Below are 16,446 nucleotides of genomic sequence, written 5' to 3'. Positions count from 1 at the left end.
CGAAATCACCAAATTGTAAAGGGGACGCTCCATGTATTTCTTCACCGAGTTTCTCGAAGAGTTTAATGCATGTCAAAGCCGGATGATTGGCATAGGACACTCACTATACTTTTCTGCTAAATATGTCCGAGAGAATTGGCTCCACGTTTATTCCCAAGTTGCAAAGAGAGAATACTCCAGCACTTCCTCGCCAAAGATGGAATATGGTCACCTCTTTCTCGCCGAACCACAAATGGTAACGCGCCATGTTGTTCCTCGCCAATCATGCGGCCTGTAACTTAGATCTTCTTGGCTTGATATCTAGGCCAATCCTCACTTCCTCATAAACCTGAAAAAAAAGGATGATGTAGATGACGACGCCAACGGTGCTAACTACACACTTCTTGGTTCTATACGAACCAACGCCCACGGTGCTAATTGCACGAAGCTTCTTAGTTATATATGGATCGGCGCCAATGGTGCGAACTGCACGAAGCTTCTTGGTTCTATAAGGATCGATGCCAGGTTCTATACGGATCGACTATAAATCTTCAGTTTGGCATGACTAACATCGGGAGAAGCACAACAATCTGGTTCGACATGGAAGATATTGGTGCCAATAGCACAAAGTTTCGATTAGAGGCCAAATTCAATCTCGAACATCCATCTCCGCTGCTCAATTAAGCTTGGAGCATGTGAAACTTCTTATGCTATTGCGGTCCCGCAATATCACTGAAAATAAAAGCAGTTGAAAAAAATAAAGGATATCAACATGAATAAAGAGAAAAGTTAAGACTAAAGAAGAAAACGACTGGGAAGAGAGAAGCTAAAATCAGCAAGGGGCTGCATCGCTAGTCTGATTCTACTGGTTCCAAGAACAGAAAGGACTTCAAGTAACTTTGATGAAGGTTACGAAGGAACATACTATATTTATAGAGTTGTCAAAGGCGGCTGATTGGTTTTTTTAGGTCTTACAAGGCGGCTGATTCTTTTTCTTAATACAAGGCATTAAACGGTGGATGGTTTAAACAGCAAAAGTATAAAGCTGGTAATTCCTTAAAATAAAGGATCAATTCCCTGATGGAAACGTTTAGGTCGTCTACCAAACCCAATTCCAAATGGATACGAAGCTGCACAAAAAAATATTCAAAAATTTAGAACAAGTTTGATCGGGATTGAATTCATGTGGTGTTAAGTTTAAAAGCTTGGCCCCGTAACTTTGCTCATTGCTTGGGTTGACCTCTGTTCCAATATGAAATGGTGTTAAGGTGATAATTAAAGTCAAAAGATGGATTTATTTGATCTAGTTGTCAACTAAGAAGACCACAAATTTATCTCCTAATTGAAGGATGGTCAATCTTTGACACATACAACCACTCATCTCCTTAATTAAGTTGTTTACCCAGTAATTATTTTGGGGAATATTTACATGGGAAATATGAAGAATATATTCCAAAATTTGATATTCTCAAGCTACACTGAAAGAGTTGTATGGCGGGTCTTGATTAAGCATTTGAAATGAGATCAAACAAAACATTATTTTCAACTGTACTACAAGCCTCGTCTTTCAAGTTCGGCAAGTCTACATTTCGACAAGCCTTGAAGTGGGGGGAATTTTTAGGCATATGAATTTTTTGGAATTGATCCATATTTAATTTGGATAAATTTTCATGTTCAAGAAATATCAAGTCCGAATGACAGTTAGATTATTTAAGTTCAAGACATGGATTTAAAGTAAAGTCCAATTTTATTGGGCTTAGTCCATTGAGTTGGTCTTCAAATGAGTCCACTCTATTAGCCCAAGGTCCGCGCCATGTGTCGAATGACATGGCGCGCCAAGTCAAGTCAAGGACCAATAAAATCGTGCCACGTGCATAAGTGAAACAGCATGTCAAGCCAATAGAAGAACCAATCAAATATCGCCAAGTGTTCAAATGACATGGTTCAACCAATCATATACATACCCTAGCTCTCCCCTGTAACTATAAATAGGGGCCTTCATGAAGCCAAAAGGGATGAAGAAAAATACATAGAGAAGCTCGCATCCGCAAGTCTTCCACATACTAAGAAGTCTTCGCTCCAAGTGGTGAGCCGCAAGTTTCCATACCTCTACGTTTGTGATTAAAGCCCGGCTCCGCATTCGTAGTGAAATCTTGAAAACAAGTAATCCGTCCATTCAACAACAAGCAAAGCCCTTGATTGACGGCCGCATCGTGAGGAGAAGAATCAGAGGATTACATCTTTTTTTATTTATTTAAGATTTCATAAAGATTGTAACCCCCGCACAAATTCTTGAAATCAAATATTATTCTGTGTCGCTATTTTTCTTGTCTTGATTGTTATTTTCAGGAACGAAAGATCAGTCGTTACAGTCCTACCGTAGCCACCCATAATTTTGAAATCAAGCCAGCCTTGATTCAAAGATTAAAAATAATTGACAGTTCAATGGACTCTCACAAAAAGATCCTAATACTCATCTGGATGATTTCATAGAAATCTTATAGCTTGTTTGGCCAAGCTTATTTTTACCCAAAAGTACTTTTTTTTCTTTTTCAATAAGTGCTTATTTATAAAAATATTGAGGTATTTAGCCAAGCTTTTGGGAGAAAATAAGTGCTTCTGGGGAGTAGCCGAAGCAATTTTTCAGAAGCTAAAAAAATAGTTTTTGCCCAAAAGCACTTTTTTGAAAAGCACTTTTGAGAAATACACTTAGAAGCGCTACTTAAAAGCTTGGTCAAACACTAATTGATGCTCGAAAGTGCTTTTAAAATTAATTGGCTAAATACAAACTGCTTTTCGCCAAAAGTACTTTTGAAAAAAAAAAAACATTTTTCAAAATAAGCTGATTTTAGAAGATTGTCAAACAGGCTATTAGTTACCTTTGGAAACAATAGAATTCCAGATGACGCTATTAGATTAAGAGTATTTCCCTTTTCACTAAGGGGAGAAGCAAGAACATGGCTCAGGAATCTACCAACAGGTTCATTCAAACATGGACTGACATGACATAGAAGTTCCTGAACAAATGTTTCTCACTTGCAAAGACTGCTAGAATGAGACAGGAAATTAATAACTTCTCTCAACCTGATGCAAAATCTGTTTACGAAGCTTGGGAAAGATTCAAAGGACTTTTGAGCAGGTTTCCACACCACGGTGTACCAGATTGGCAACAACTGATCACTTTCTCAAATGGAATAACTCCCACATTAAGAAGTATTGTAGATATAACAACAGGTGGCTCACTCATGAGTAGAACCACTGAAGATGCCATGGCTCTTCTAAATGAAATAGATAACCATACAAGTCAAGGGCCAACTGAAAGAGCTCAATCAAGATTGTCAGATGGAATGCACCAGATTGACGATGTCTCTTTATAGCTCACCAACTAACAAACTTGGCCAAAAGGTAGATGTAATGCAAGCACAAATACTGAAATCACAATCACACTCACTATATGATTTGTATGGAGGACATCCGAATTATGAATGCCAAAGTGGAGAATTATTAACACCGTTAGACATTATAATAGAAATAATAACTATTTTAACACCAACAGCTTTAAGGCCCAGGGGCAAAGACATCCAAGTTTCTCATGGAGCAACGATAGTGGAAGTCTCAACTCAGGACAACCTGGACAGCAAATTCAAGAAAGTCTAGCACCCTCTGAATTCCAAAACCAACCAAGAAATCCACAAGGATACCAGACTCAACCTCCACCTCAGAAATAAAATCTTAAGGATTTGGTGTATCAGCTCATCAAAAATACTGGGAAACTCAGCAAAAATTCTGACGAGGATGGAATCACAAGGATTCGCAATTCGGAACCTTGAAATCCAGATGGGGCAGTTAACAACCAAGCTAGCAGAAAAATACTGAAAGTCTTCCAAATAATACCAAGAAAAATCCAAAGGAGAAATACAAGCTATATCTCTAAAGAATGGCAAAGAATTACCTGATCCATATCCCATAAAGTAAGATGAAAAAAAAAAAGCAAGAAACTGAAAATCAGGAACCAAAGATACAAAAGCCAACTGAACCAGTAAAAAGGGATAAAAGAGGAATCAGGAATCACACTCACAATAAAATGAAGTCCAGGAGATCGCACTCACATTTCCTCGACAACAAAAGAGGGAAACATTAGATAAACACTTTGGGAAGTTCCTTGTCATCCTCAAGCAATTGTACATTAATGTCCCTTTCACTGATGCACTAGCTCAAATGCCCTCATACATGAAATTTCTTAAGGAAATTCTTTCAACCAAGCAGAATTGGGGTGGATTAGTGATAATCCTGATATATGTTGATGATTTACCCAAAAAAGGAAGTAGTTTAGCTCTCATTGAAGAAACTAAGCAATATTTGCACAATCAATTCAAAGTCAAAGATCTAGGAATTTTGTAGTATTTTCTGGGGATAGAAGTGATGAGATCCAAGGATGGGATCTTGTTGAACCAAAGGAAATACACACTTGAGCTGATATCTGATGTTGGACTTAGTGGTGCTAAAGTATCTTCCACTCCTCTGGAAGCAAATGCAAAGCTCACATTTGCACAATCAATTAGAAATACATACTTTAAATGCAATCTCCCTAATATTTTGTGCTCGTTTCTTGTATTAAGTTCATTTCGTTCAATTTTTATTTCATATTTGTTTTGTGTGTTTAGAAGGTGATTTAATGAAAAGATATAGATTTGATGCAAAAAGAGATGAAAACATGGCTTTGAAATCTTATTCGAAGTCATTCCCAAGTATTTGGATCGAGCTAAGGACTTGAAGGCCAAGTACACATGAAAAAAGATTGAAAAAATGAGACCTCTCAAAAAATGGCTTGGTGCAATGCATGGGTTAGCACCCTATGTGCCACGAGTGTGAAATTACTAGCAAAACTTGCAGATTTGTGACTATGAAGATTTGGCTTGGTGCGCCGTCTGGGGCACTGCCTATGGGCGTACCCGTGTAGTTTTCTATCAATCTGAGTCAATTTGGACCAGACGAAGTATTTTAGCTCAAGGTTTATTCCTCACGCAATAAATACATCATAAACACATCTTTGAGAGGAAATTAATATTTGGAAAGAAGAACATCGCATGCTCGGCTAGAGCACCATTATAACGACCCTTTCGGTCGTTATAGGAAATGTAGGATCACCCCACCAAATGTAAACTTTCCAAGGGTAGAACGAGCTAGTAGAAACTAAATCGTACGAGCTTATGAGCTGAGATTTGACTTGTTTGTGGGTGTTGCTTGATTGTCTTAAGTCCGTCAGGGGGTAACATAGAAAATTAGAACTCCATTGGGAATTCTGAGGCCACGGGTGGATTCGTACGGCGTCTTTATGTATATTTACATGTTTTGTGTTTTTGAGGCCTCAGATGAAGTGTTGGGTGATAGGGGGAAAAACTGGACAAAAAGTCGAGCTCGCTGCCCAAAATGGACTGTTGTGGCAGTGGGAGTACCGTTACAGCGGTACAGCTGTAGCGGTGGGTGGACCGCCGCCAGCGGCCTGCCATTTGTCGTGTGGCTGCTGTGGCGGACGATTGACTGCTATAGAGGTACTGCTATAGCGGCGAGTTGACCGTCACAGTGGTGAGCCGATTTCCTTTGGGTCCGCTATAGCGGTCACTTGACTACTATAGCGGGAATGCTGCAGCGGCGTGATGACCGATGTAGCGGTCGATGAAAAACAGTAGCTCGAATTTTATATACTTAGTTTCATATTCTCTATTCACAAAACACCAACATGCTTCCCAACAAGCAGCTAGGGTAAAATTCCAAGCCAGGGCATGAAACTCTTAAGAGGTAACTTCCATAAATTTCATTCTATCATTCCATTCTTCTTCATGATTGTTATCCCCTTTGTGGGTATTTAATGATGAAATTGAAATAGAAACCCTAGAATATTAATAAAATTTCTAAACTTGATGGGTTATGGTTGTTATCACTTAGTTATCATCTAAAGGCTTGGGTTAGTTTCTCTTAACCATAAATTGAACACTTAGGGCCATAAACCAAGTGAATTGAGGCCTAGGGTTCTATAAAAATGATGTCTTGACCATAAAATCTGCTTGTAGTAGGAATGTTGATAGAATATGGTTATAAATTGATTATTAATGATTACTAAGGCCTTGATAGGTTGCTTAACACCTAGAAAATCATCCACCCCTTGGAATAGGGTAAAGGGAAGGGTTTTCTTGCATTGGTATTGTGATTTGAGTAATTGTGACTCATTGAGTCTTCTATTTCTAGACCTTGAGCATTCTGAGGCTTTAAGGAAGGGAAAAGCTGTAGCGGAGTGACTTGCGTTGTCCCAGCTCTACATTGAGGTAGGTTACAGTCTACTTGAATTAGACTTTGGTTAGTTGATTGTATGTTTGTGAGTTCTTTATGAGAAAGAATGTCCAGTTTTCATGCATGATATTGAGTGGCTAAACTCCTATGTGATTGTGATTGAGTGATTGTGTAGGCTTCGTGCCACTATTCTTGTGTGTTGACTTTGCAGTGAATGTATTGTGATGAGAAGCTAATATGATCTTCTCGACGGTATTGTGACATGAAATGATGATTTAAGTATTTATAATGAGAAGGTAAGAAACACTGTTCTATAAAGAGGTATGGAAACGTACACATGTGACCTAGATTATGGGCTCGTGGTCCGAGGTTAGTTCCGAAAATGAGAGGTACGTTCATATGTCCTGCGTCCGAGGTTTTTTACGGAGCGGAAGTTTGTGCTCGGGTTCGAGGAGTATTCCGGAACGAGTGGTACATGGATACCATGGGTCCCGTGCAGGTCATGACTATTGAGCAATGACATCAGTTAGCATGTGTGTACAATTAGTGTGGTCATTGTGGTAAACTTATTCCCGTTGTGGCTTACGTGATTGTGATTCTTGACATCTTGGTGATTTGATTGTGATTATCCTTGGTTGACTTGCTGTGGTTTATTGATATTTATGACTGTTGACTGGCTTGTTTATTCTATTGATTTTATGAAATATGCATGATACTAATCTTAGTCAGGCCTATGATATCTACCAGTACATAGTGTTTATACTGATACTACGTTGTTGCATTCTTTTGAGTGCAGATTGTGATACGGAGACTCCTACCCACCCTCACATCTAGCGTGGAGGATGTTTACTGATAGATTTAGGGTGAGCTTCGTCCCATGCCAGGCCGTTCGAAGATCTTCTTCTTATGATGTCTTTTCGTATTCTGGACATTATGGATATTTATTAGTCAGATTTCATTCCTTAGACATATTTTAGATTAGAGTCATGTACGACGACTTTCGGATTTTGGGGATTTTGTAATAGTTAGAACTTCCGCACTTATTTCAGTATTTTATGGCATGACTCATTTTGTTCATTTTATGTTTGAATGAGTAATAATTGATTAGCTTGGTTAATATAAAATCAGATTTGAATGGATAGATGTCTTTTGTGTTGGTTCTCCCACTAGGATTTAGTTGGGTGCCAGTCATGACGGGATGGGTCGTGACAGAGTTGGTATCAGAGCTTTAGGTTCGTCGATCTCGTCGTACAAGGACATGTCCAGTTAGTCTTGCGGATTGGTACAGAGACGTCTGTACTTATCTTCGAGAGACTACCAGGCACTAGGAAAACTCCATTTGCTTTCTTTCTTTTGTGCAACTTGATTCCAATTGGTATCTGCTGATTCAAATTGGTATCTGACTATCCTTCATTCTCTCACAGATAGCAAGAACACGCGCGGCAGCAGCTAGAGGTAGGAGTGTAGGCAGAGGAGCTGGCAGAGGGACGGCCCCAGCTGGAGGCAGCATCCCAGTGGTTGACCATGTGCCTCCAGTGGTTCATAACGAGGCAGCAGGAGATGCAGCCGCACCAGCCCAACCAACAGCAGTACCAGTTCCGCCAGGAGCTGTAGCTGCTCAGGGTACACTAAATGCTATGGCACAGGTGCTGAATTGGCTGCATGAGTTAGCACAGGCCGGAGCTATACCAGCCAGTCCAGCAGGTAGGGGCGCAGGAGTAGCATCCCCAGGTCCGGACAGAGCACAGGCTCCGGGGGTTCAACATGCTGCAGCAGTGGCAGCTCGCTTGGAGGAAGTTCCGGGTTTTGAGGCCTTCCTGAAGCCAGTTTCAGGGCCGGTGATGACTGGCGAGGAACATGATCTGTTTGGAGTTTCACTAAAATGAAGCCTCCTGTGTTCTATGGTACTGAGTTAGAGGACGCATATGATTTCATCATCGACTGTCACGAGAGGCTCCATAAGATGGAGGCTGTGGACAAGTACGACATAAAGTTTGTGACCTTCCAGTTCTTGGGTGATGCCAAGCTTTGGTGGAGAGCTTACGTGGAGTATAGGCCAGCTGGGTCTCCTCTGTTGACTTGGGTTCAGTTTTACTCTGTGTTTCTGGATAAGTACGTTCCGCGTACTCTGAGAGAGCGAAGGAAGGATGAGTTCGCTACTATTAATCAGGGGAACTCGTCGGTTGCTGTGTGTGAGTCCCGTTTCCACTCCCTATCCCAATATGCTCTTCAGTTATTGCCCACTGAGAGGGAGAGGATACGGCAGTTCGTGAAGGGGTTGAACACTGGGCTTCAGTTATAGGCTCTTTAGCATGTGGCTACTAGGGGCTTCATTCCAGGAGATAGTGGAGCATGTCTGTATTGTTGTGGGTATTAGGCAGGAGAGTCATGCGAAGCAGGTAGAGAAGAAGGCCCGTAGATGCGGGATGTTCAGCAACTCCTTCTCGAGGGGTCAGAGTTCACAGGTATATTCAGGGCGTCCGGTTTAGTTCACGATGCAGGTGTAAGCTGGGGGCCCATCAAGGGCAAATTATCAGGCTTCCGGTCAGCATGGAGGCTACACTGCTCCATCAGCTTCTGTTTAGCGGCCTACGCTGGATCGTGCTTGCTTCGAGTGTGTTGAGATAGGGCATATCAAGAGGTCGTGTCCCGGACTTAGACAGAGTGGTCAGGGGACTCAGTATTAGGCTCCCCGAGCTCCGTTTTCCCCAGATCAAGGGGGTAAGGATCGCGCACCAGCAGGGCGGAGCGGCCACACCGCGGGTAGGGGTGGTGCCCAACCTAACTGAGGCGATCCTCAGGGAGGTAGAGGTGGACAGCAGCCTAACAGGGGCGAGGCTCAGACTGGTAATGGTAATCGCGTTAGTTAACAGGCGACCGGAGGGCGCGGTCATTTATACGCTTTCCTAGGTAGACCCGAAGTTGAGGCCTCCGATGTAGTTATCACAGACACTATCTCAATTTATGAATGGATGGCTTATGTTTTGTTTGATCCGAGCTGTACTTTTTCTTATATATCTACCTATTTTGCTGTGGGTCTGGATATGATGTGTGATACCCTTGATGCCCTTATTTATGTATCTACTCCTGTTGGGGACTTTGTGGTGGTGGATAGCATCTACCCTTCGTGTGCGATTACTTTTATGGGGTATAGTACTTGGGCGGATTTGATGATCGTAGACATGGCATATTTTGATGTTATATTGGGTATGAGTTGGTTGTCCCCGCACTATGCTATACTAGTTTGCCATTCTAAGACTGTTACCCTAGCTATGCCCGGGACACCTAGACTCGAGTGGAAAGGTAACCTTAGTCCCCTCCCTAAGAAAGTAATATCCTTTGTTCGTGCTAGGAAGCAAGTAGAGAAGGGTTGTCTAGCTTATTTGGCACATATTCGTGCACCAGTGCAGATACCCCATCTCTTGATTCGATTCCAGTGGTACGCGAATTTGTGGACATGTTCCCCGCGTACTTGCCTGGTATGCCATCGGATCACGACATTGATTTCAGGATTGATTTAGATCCAGGGATTCGTCCTATCTCTATCCCACCTTATAGAATGGCGCCAGCAGAACTCATGGAATTGAAAGAGCAGTTGCAAGATCTTTTAAGTAAGGGGTTTATTCGCCCGAGTTCCTCTCCGTGGGGTGCTCCTATGTTGTTTGTTAAGAAAAAAGATGGGTTCATGCGCATGTGTATTGATTACCGTCAACTGAATAAGGTAACTGTCCGAAACAAGTATCCCATTTCCCGTATTGATGATTTGTTTGATCAGTTACAGAGAGCTTCTGTGTTCTCTAAAATTGATTTAAGGTCAGGGTACCATCAGTTAAAGATTCGAGCAAAGAATGTTCCTAAAATCGTTTTTCGGACCAGGTATGGGCACTATGAGTTCTTAGTTATGTCATTTAGGCTTACAAATGCCCCAGCTGCGTTCATGGATTTGATGAATAGTGTTTTTAAGCCCTATTTATACTCATTTGTGATAGTGTTCATTGATGATATCCTTGTGTACTCTAGGAGTAACGAAGAGCATAAGAAACATTTGAGAATTTCTTTTGGTGTATTGCGAGAGAAGGAGCTGTATGCTAATTTCTCCAAGTGTGAATTCTGGTTGTCTTCTATGTCTTTCTTGGGGCATGTTATTTCGAAGGAAGGTATTATGGTGGATCCTCAGAAAAGTCAGGCAGTCAGGGAATGGGCTAGGCCCACATTAGTGATCGAGATCCAGTAGTTTCGTAGGTTTGGCTAGCTACTATCGTCGGTTTGTGAAAGAGTTTGCCTCTATTGCTTCACATTTGACCCACTTGACTCAGTAAGAGGTATCGTTTCAGTGGTCCGACGAGTGTGAGGAGAGCTTTCAAAAGCTCCAAACTTTGTTGACTATAGCGCCGATTCTACCATTGCCCATGGAGGGCAAGGATTTTATTGTTTATTGTGATGCTTCACGTTCTGGTTTGGGTGCTGTTTTGATGTAGGAAAAGAAGGTGATGGCTTATGCTTCTCGGTAGTTGAAGGTGTACCAGAAGAACTATCCTACTCATGATCTAGAGTTGGCAGCAGTGGTGTTTGCGTTGAAAATCTGAAGGCACTACTTGTATAGTGTCTATTGTGAGGTGTACACAGACCATCGCAGTTTGCAGCATGTGTTCACTCAGAAGGATCTAAACTCTAGACAGCAGAGATGGATGGAACTGCTAAAAGACTATGACATCACCATTCTGTATCACCCTGGTAAGGCAAATGTAGTGGCTGACGCATTAAGCAGAAGGTCAGCTAGTATGGGGAGTCTGGCTCGTTTGATCTCTTCGGAGCGTCCATTGGCTAGAGAGGTTCAGACTCTGGCTAACAGTTTTATGAGGCTGGATATTTCTAACACAGGTAAGGTGTTGGCTTGTGTTGAGGCTCGGTCATCATTTTTAGAGCAGATTAAGGCTAAGCAGTTTGAGGATGCTAAGTTATGTATAATACGTGATAAAGTATTGCATGGTGAAGCCAAAGAGGCCGTGATTGATGAGGAGGACGTGCTGCGGATCAAAGGACGAGTATGTGTGCCACGTGTGGGCGACTTGATCAAGACCATTTTGACAGAGGCTCATAGTTCGAGGTATTCTATCCATCCTGGTACCACTAAGATGTATCGTGATTTGAGGCAACATTACTGGTGGACCAGGACGAAGCATGACATAGTAGAGTTCATTGCTCAGTGTCTAAATTTCCAACAGGTGAAGTATAAACATCAGAAGCCCGGGGGTACACTGCAGAGGATGCCCATTCCTGAATGGAAGTGGGAAAGAATAGCCATGGATTTCGTGGTGGGTCTTCCGAAGACGCTAGGGAAGTTTGACTCTATCTGGGTTATTGTTGACAGGTTGACTAAGTCTGCCCACTTTATTCCGGTGAAGATAACTTATGATGCGGATAAATTAGCTAAAATCTACATTCGTGAGGTGCTTAGACTTCACGGGGTTCCTATCTCCATCGTGTATGACAGAGGCACCACGTTCACATCCAGGTTTTGGGAGTGTTTACATGAGGAGTTGGGTACGAAGTTGGATATTAGCACAGCCTTTCACCCTCAGACTGACGAGCAGTCTGAGCAGACTATCCAGGTTCTTAAAGATATGCTTCGTGCGTGCGTAATATATTTTGGTGGGCATTGGGATCAATTCTTGCCTTTGGCCGAGTTTACCTACAATAATAGCTATCACTCGAGTATTGATATGGCCCCATTTGAGGCGTTGTGTGGAAGGAGGTGCAGCTCTCCTATTGGATGATTTGGTGCATTCGAGGTGAGGCCGTGGGGTACCGATCTTCTGATAGAGTCCCTAGAGAAGGTGAAGGTGATTCAAGCCAAGCTTCTGGCCGGGCAAAGTAGGCAGAAGGAGTATGCGGACCGCAAAGTTCGAGATCTGGAGTTTGAGAAAGGAGAGCAAGTGCTGTTGAAGGTCTTACCCATGAAGGGTGTGATGAGGTTTGGGAAGAAGGGCAAGCTTAGCCCGAGGTACATTGGTCCGTTTGAGATCCTCAAACGTGTGGGAGAAGTGGTTTACAAATTGACTTTACCTCCGGGTCTATCAGGCGTTCATCCGGTGTTCCATATGTCGATGTTGAAGAGGTACCACGGCGATGGTTCCTACATAATCCGTTGGGATTCGGTTTTGCTAGATGAGAATTTGTCGTATGAGGAAGAGCCCGTTGCTATCTTAGACAGGGATGTTCGCAAGTTGAGGTCCAAGGAAATAGCCTCCATGAAATTTCAGTGGAAGAATCGTCCAGTGGAGGAATCCACTTGGGAAAGAGAATATGATATGCATAGCAAATACCCTCATCTTTTCGCCGAGACAGGTAACTCCTCCCTAGATTTCTCATCTTTGTCCGTTCGGGGACGAATGATGTTTTAATTGGTATCTGGTGTAACAACCCTTCCAGTCGTTATGGGAAATATAGGATCACCCCACCAAATGTAACCTTTCCAAAGGTAGAATGAGCCAGTAGAAACTAAATCCTGTGAGCTTATGAGCTGAGATTTGACTTGTTTGTGGGTGTTGCTTGATTGTCTTGAGTCTTTAGGGGGGTGATGTAGAAATTTATTTAAATGTTCCTGCTATTTTATATTTCCTTGAAAAAGGGGACTCAACCTATAGGAACTGTTCAGGATATTTTAAAGAAGGCGGAATGAGGATTAGAACTCCGTTGAGAATTCTGAGGCCACTAGTGGATTCGTAGGGCATCTTTATGTATATGTACATGTTTGTTTTGTGTTTTTGAGGCCTCGGATGAAGTGTTGGGTGATAGAGGAAAAACCTAGACAAAAAGTCAAGCTCTGGAGGTGGGAGTACCGTTGTAGCGGTGGGTGGACAGCTGCCAGCGGCCTGCCATTTGTCGTGTGGCCGCTGTGGCGGACGATTGACCGCTATGGCAGTACCGCTATAGCGGTGAGTCGACCGCCATAGCGGTGAGCGGATTTCCTTTGGGTCCACTATAGCGGGACCGCTGCAGCTGCGTGATAACTGCTGTAGCGGTCGACGGAAAACAGTAGCCCGAATTTTATATACTTAGTTTCATATTCTCTATTCATAAAACACCAACACGCTTCCCAACAAGCACCTAAGGTGAAATTCCAAGCCAGGGCATGAAACTCTTAAGAGGTAAGTTCCATCAATTTCATTCTATCATTCCATTCTCCTTCATGATTGTTATCCCCTTCGTGGGTATTTAATGGTGAAATTGAAATATAAACCCTAGAATATTAATAAACTTTCTAAACTTGATGGGTTATGGTTATTATCACTTAGTTATCATCTAAAGGCTCGGGTTAGTTTCTCTTAACTATAAATTGAACACTTAAGGCCATAAACTAAGTGAATTGAGGCCTAGAGTTCTATAAAAATGATGTCTTGGCCATAAAATCTTCTTGTAGTAGGAATGTTGATAGAATATGGTTATAAATTGATTATTAATGATTACTAAGGCCTTGATAGGTTGCTTAACACCTATAAAATCATCCACCCCTTGGAATAGGGTAAAGGGAAGGGTTTTCTTGCATTGGTATTGTGATTTGAGTAATTGTGACTCATTGAGTCTTCTATTTCTAGACCTTGAGCGTTCTGAGGCTTTAAGGAAGGGAAAAGCTGTAGCGGAGTGACTTGCATTGTCCCAGCTCTACATTGAGGTAGGTTACGGTCTACTTGAGTTAGAATTTGGTTAGTTGATTGTATGTTTGTGAGTTTTTTAGGAGAAAGAATGTCTAGTTTTCATACATGATATTGTGTGGCTAAACTCCTATGTGATTGTGATTGAGTGATTGTGTAGGCTTCGTGCCACTATTCCTGTGTGTTGACTCTGCAGTGAATGTATTGTGATGAGAAGCTAATATGATCTTCTCGACGGTATTGTGACATGAAATGATGATTTGAGTATTGATAATGAGAAGGTAAGAAACACTGTTTTGAAGAGAGGTACGGAAAGGCACACATGTGATCTAGATTATGGGCACGTGGTTCGAGGTTAGTTCCGAAAATGAGAGGTACGTTGATATGTCCTTCGTTTGAGGTTTGTTACGGAGCGGAGGTTTGTGCTCGGGTCCGAGGAGTATTCCGGAACGAGTGGTACATGGACACCATGGGTCCCCTACAGGTCATGACTATTGAGCAATGACATCAGTTAGCATGCGTGTACAATTAGTGTGGTCATTGAGGTAAACTTATTCCCGTTGTGGCTTACGTGATTGTGATGCTTGACATCTTGGTGATTTGATTGTGATTATCCTTGGTTGACTTGCTGTGGTTTATTGATATTCATGACTGTTGACTGGCTTGTTTATTCTATTGATTTTATGAAATATGCATGGTACTAATCTTAGTGGGCCTATGATATCTACCGGTACATAGTGTCTATACTGATACTACCCTGCTGCATTCTTTTGAGTGCAGATTGTGATACGGAGATTGCTACCTGTCCTCACATCTAGCGTGGAGGATGTTTGCTGATAGATTTAGGGTGAGCTTCTTCCCATGCCGGGCAGCCCGAAGATCTTCTTCTTATGATGTCTTTTCGTATTCTGGACATTATGGATATTTATTAGTCAGATTTCATTCCTTAGACATGTTTTAGATTAGAGTCTTGTACGATGACTTTCAGATTTTTGGGATTTTGTAATAGTTAGAACTTCCGCACTTATTTCAGTATTTTATGGCATGACTCATTTTGTTCATTTGATGTTTGAATGAGTAATAACTGATTAGCTTGGTTAATATAAAACCGGATTTGAATGGATAGAGGTCTTGTGTGTTGGTTCGCCCATTAGGATTTAGTTGGGTGCCAGTCATGGCGGGATGGGTCGTGACAACAATGGAGCCGAGATCCGCACATTTATCTTTTTGTTTTTCCTTCTGTTTTTATAGTTAAATGATTATGAATTGTGTAGTCCTGACAAACATGAGTGACTAGTTTATTATTATTCTAAGGTTGCGGGATTATCCATGACGTTGTAGTTTGAACCTTTATGTTAGATTGTCATTGATTTCAATTGGTTTAATTGATTTACTATCCTGCGCTTAATCATTTGGTCGTCTGATCAATAATTGAATAATATCTACAAATCTAGACTGTGGGCCCGACAGATGAGGTCCAAATTGCATTATAGGATAAGGTAGAGCAAACTCTTAACCCAACAATTCGCACATAGGTTAGCAGCTAGGATAGGCAATTCGCAGAATTGCCCTTCTTTTGGGGTGGTCTTTAAATTTTGTCCCTCATATTTGAAATCTTTAAGTTTTGCCCTTCGGCTAAACCCCATGGGTTCCAGGTTCGAACCCCCACACAGTCAAAATTTTAAAAAAAAATTACAAGGCAGAGTTTAAATTCGCTATGCCCCCACCGGCATACACTTGTGAATGGAATTACCAAAGTTATGCTGGACCCGGCATACTTATGCCTTATGGGCAGACTTGGCATAAGTATGCCGGGTCCGGCATAACTTTGGTAATTCCTTCACAAGTTTATGCCGGATCCGGCATAAAAGTTTGCCCATTAAAAGTATGCCCCCAACGGCATAAACTTGTGAAGGAATTACCAAACTTATGCCGGTCCCGGCATACTTATGCCTTATGGGCACACTTGGCATAAGTATACCGGGTCCGACATAACTTTGGTAATTCCTTCACAAGTTTATGCCTGGTCCGGCATAAAAGTTCACCCATTAAAAGTATGCCCCCACCGGATGAGGGTACCTAGGAAGAATTTCATTGTCCTCCTTCCAATATTATTACAGAACTAAAAGGCTTCATGGTAAAAACTTTGTGCGTGGCCTCTTCCACTCATCGTCATGCAAATGCTGTCAACAATTATCATAGTGTTAATACTCATGAAAAACTAGGCTTAGATATAATGGAACAAAATCACGACAACTACTCTTTTCTATCACTATCCCATAATATATTAACAAGAGCAGTTATAATATATCCAATACAGAAAATGTAGCAAAGAAAGTCTTTAGGCCACATTGACACAAAAACCACTTGAATTTTAATAGAGCATTTTGATGTCACTAAAAATCTAGTAAAAAGTTGACATAAGATCTCAAAGTTATGCCGGACCCGGCATAAACTTATGAAGGAATTACCAAAGTTATGCCAGACCCGGCATACTTATGCCAAGTCTGCCCATAAGGCATGA

General features: G+C 41.8%; 1 protein-coding gene across 1 annotated transcript in view; it reads right to left on the bottom strand.

Annotated features, from left to right (window-relative positions):
* Nucleotides 1-16,446, bottom strand: part of LOC132626626 (protein TRIGALACTOSYLDIACYLGLYCEROL 4, chloroplastic) — a 40,085-nt gene that overhangs the window by 8,936 nt on the left and 14,703 nt on the right. The window lies entirely within an intron of this gene.

Source organism: Lycium barbarum, chromosome 2 (assembly GCF_019175385.1).
Source record: "Lycium barbarum isolate Lr01 chromosome 2, ASM1917538v2, whole genome shotgun sequence".
Lineage (NCBI taxonomy): Eukaryota > Viridiplantae > Streptophyta > Magnoliopsida > Solanales > Solanaceae > Lycium > Lycium barbarum.
The sequence above is the reverse complement of the archived record's forward strand: the minus strand, read 5'-3'. Positions and strand labels throughout refer to the sequence as shown.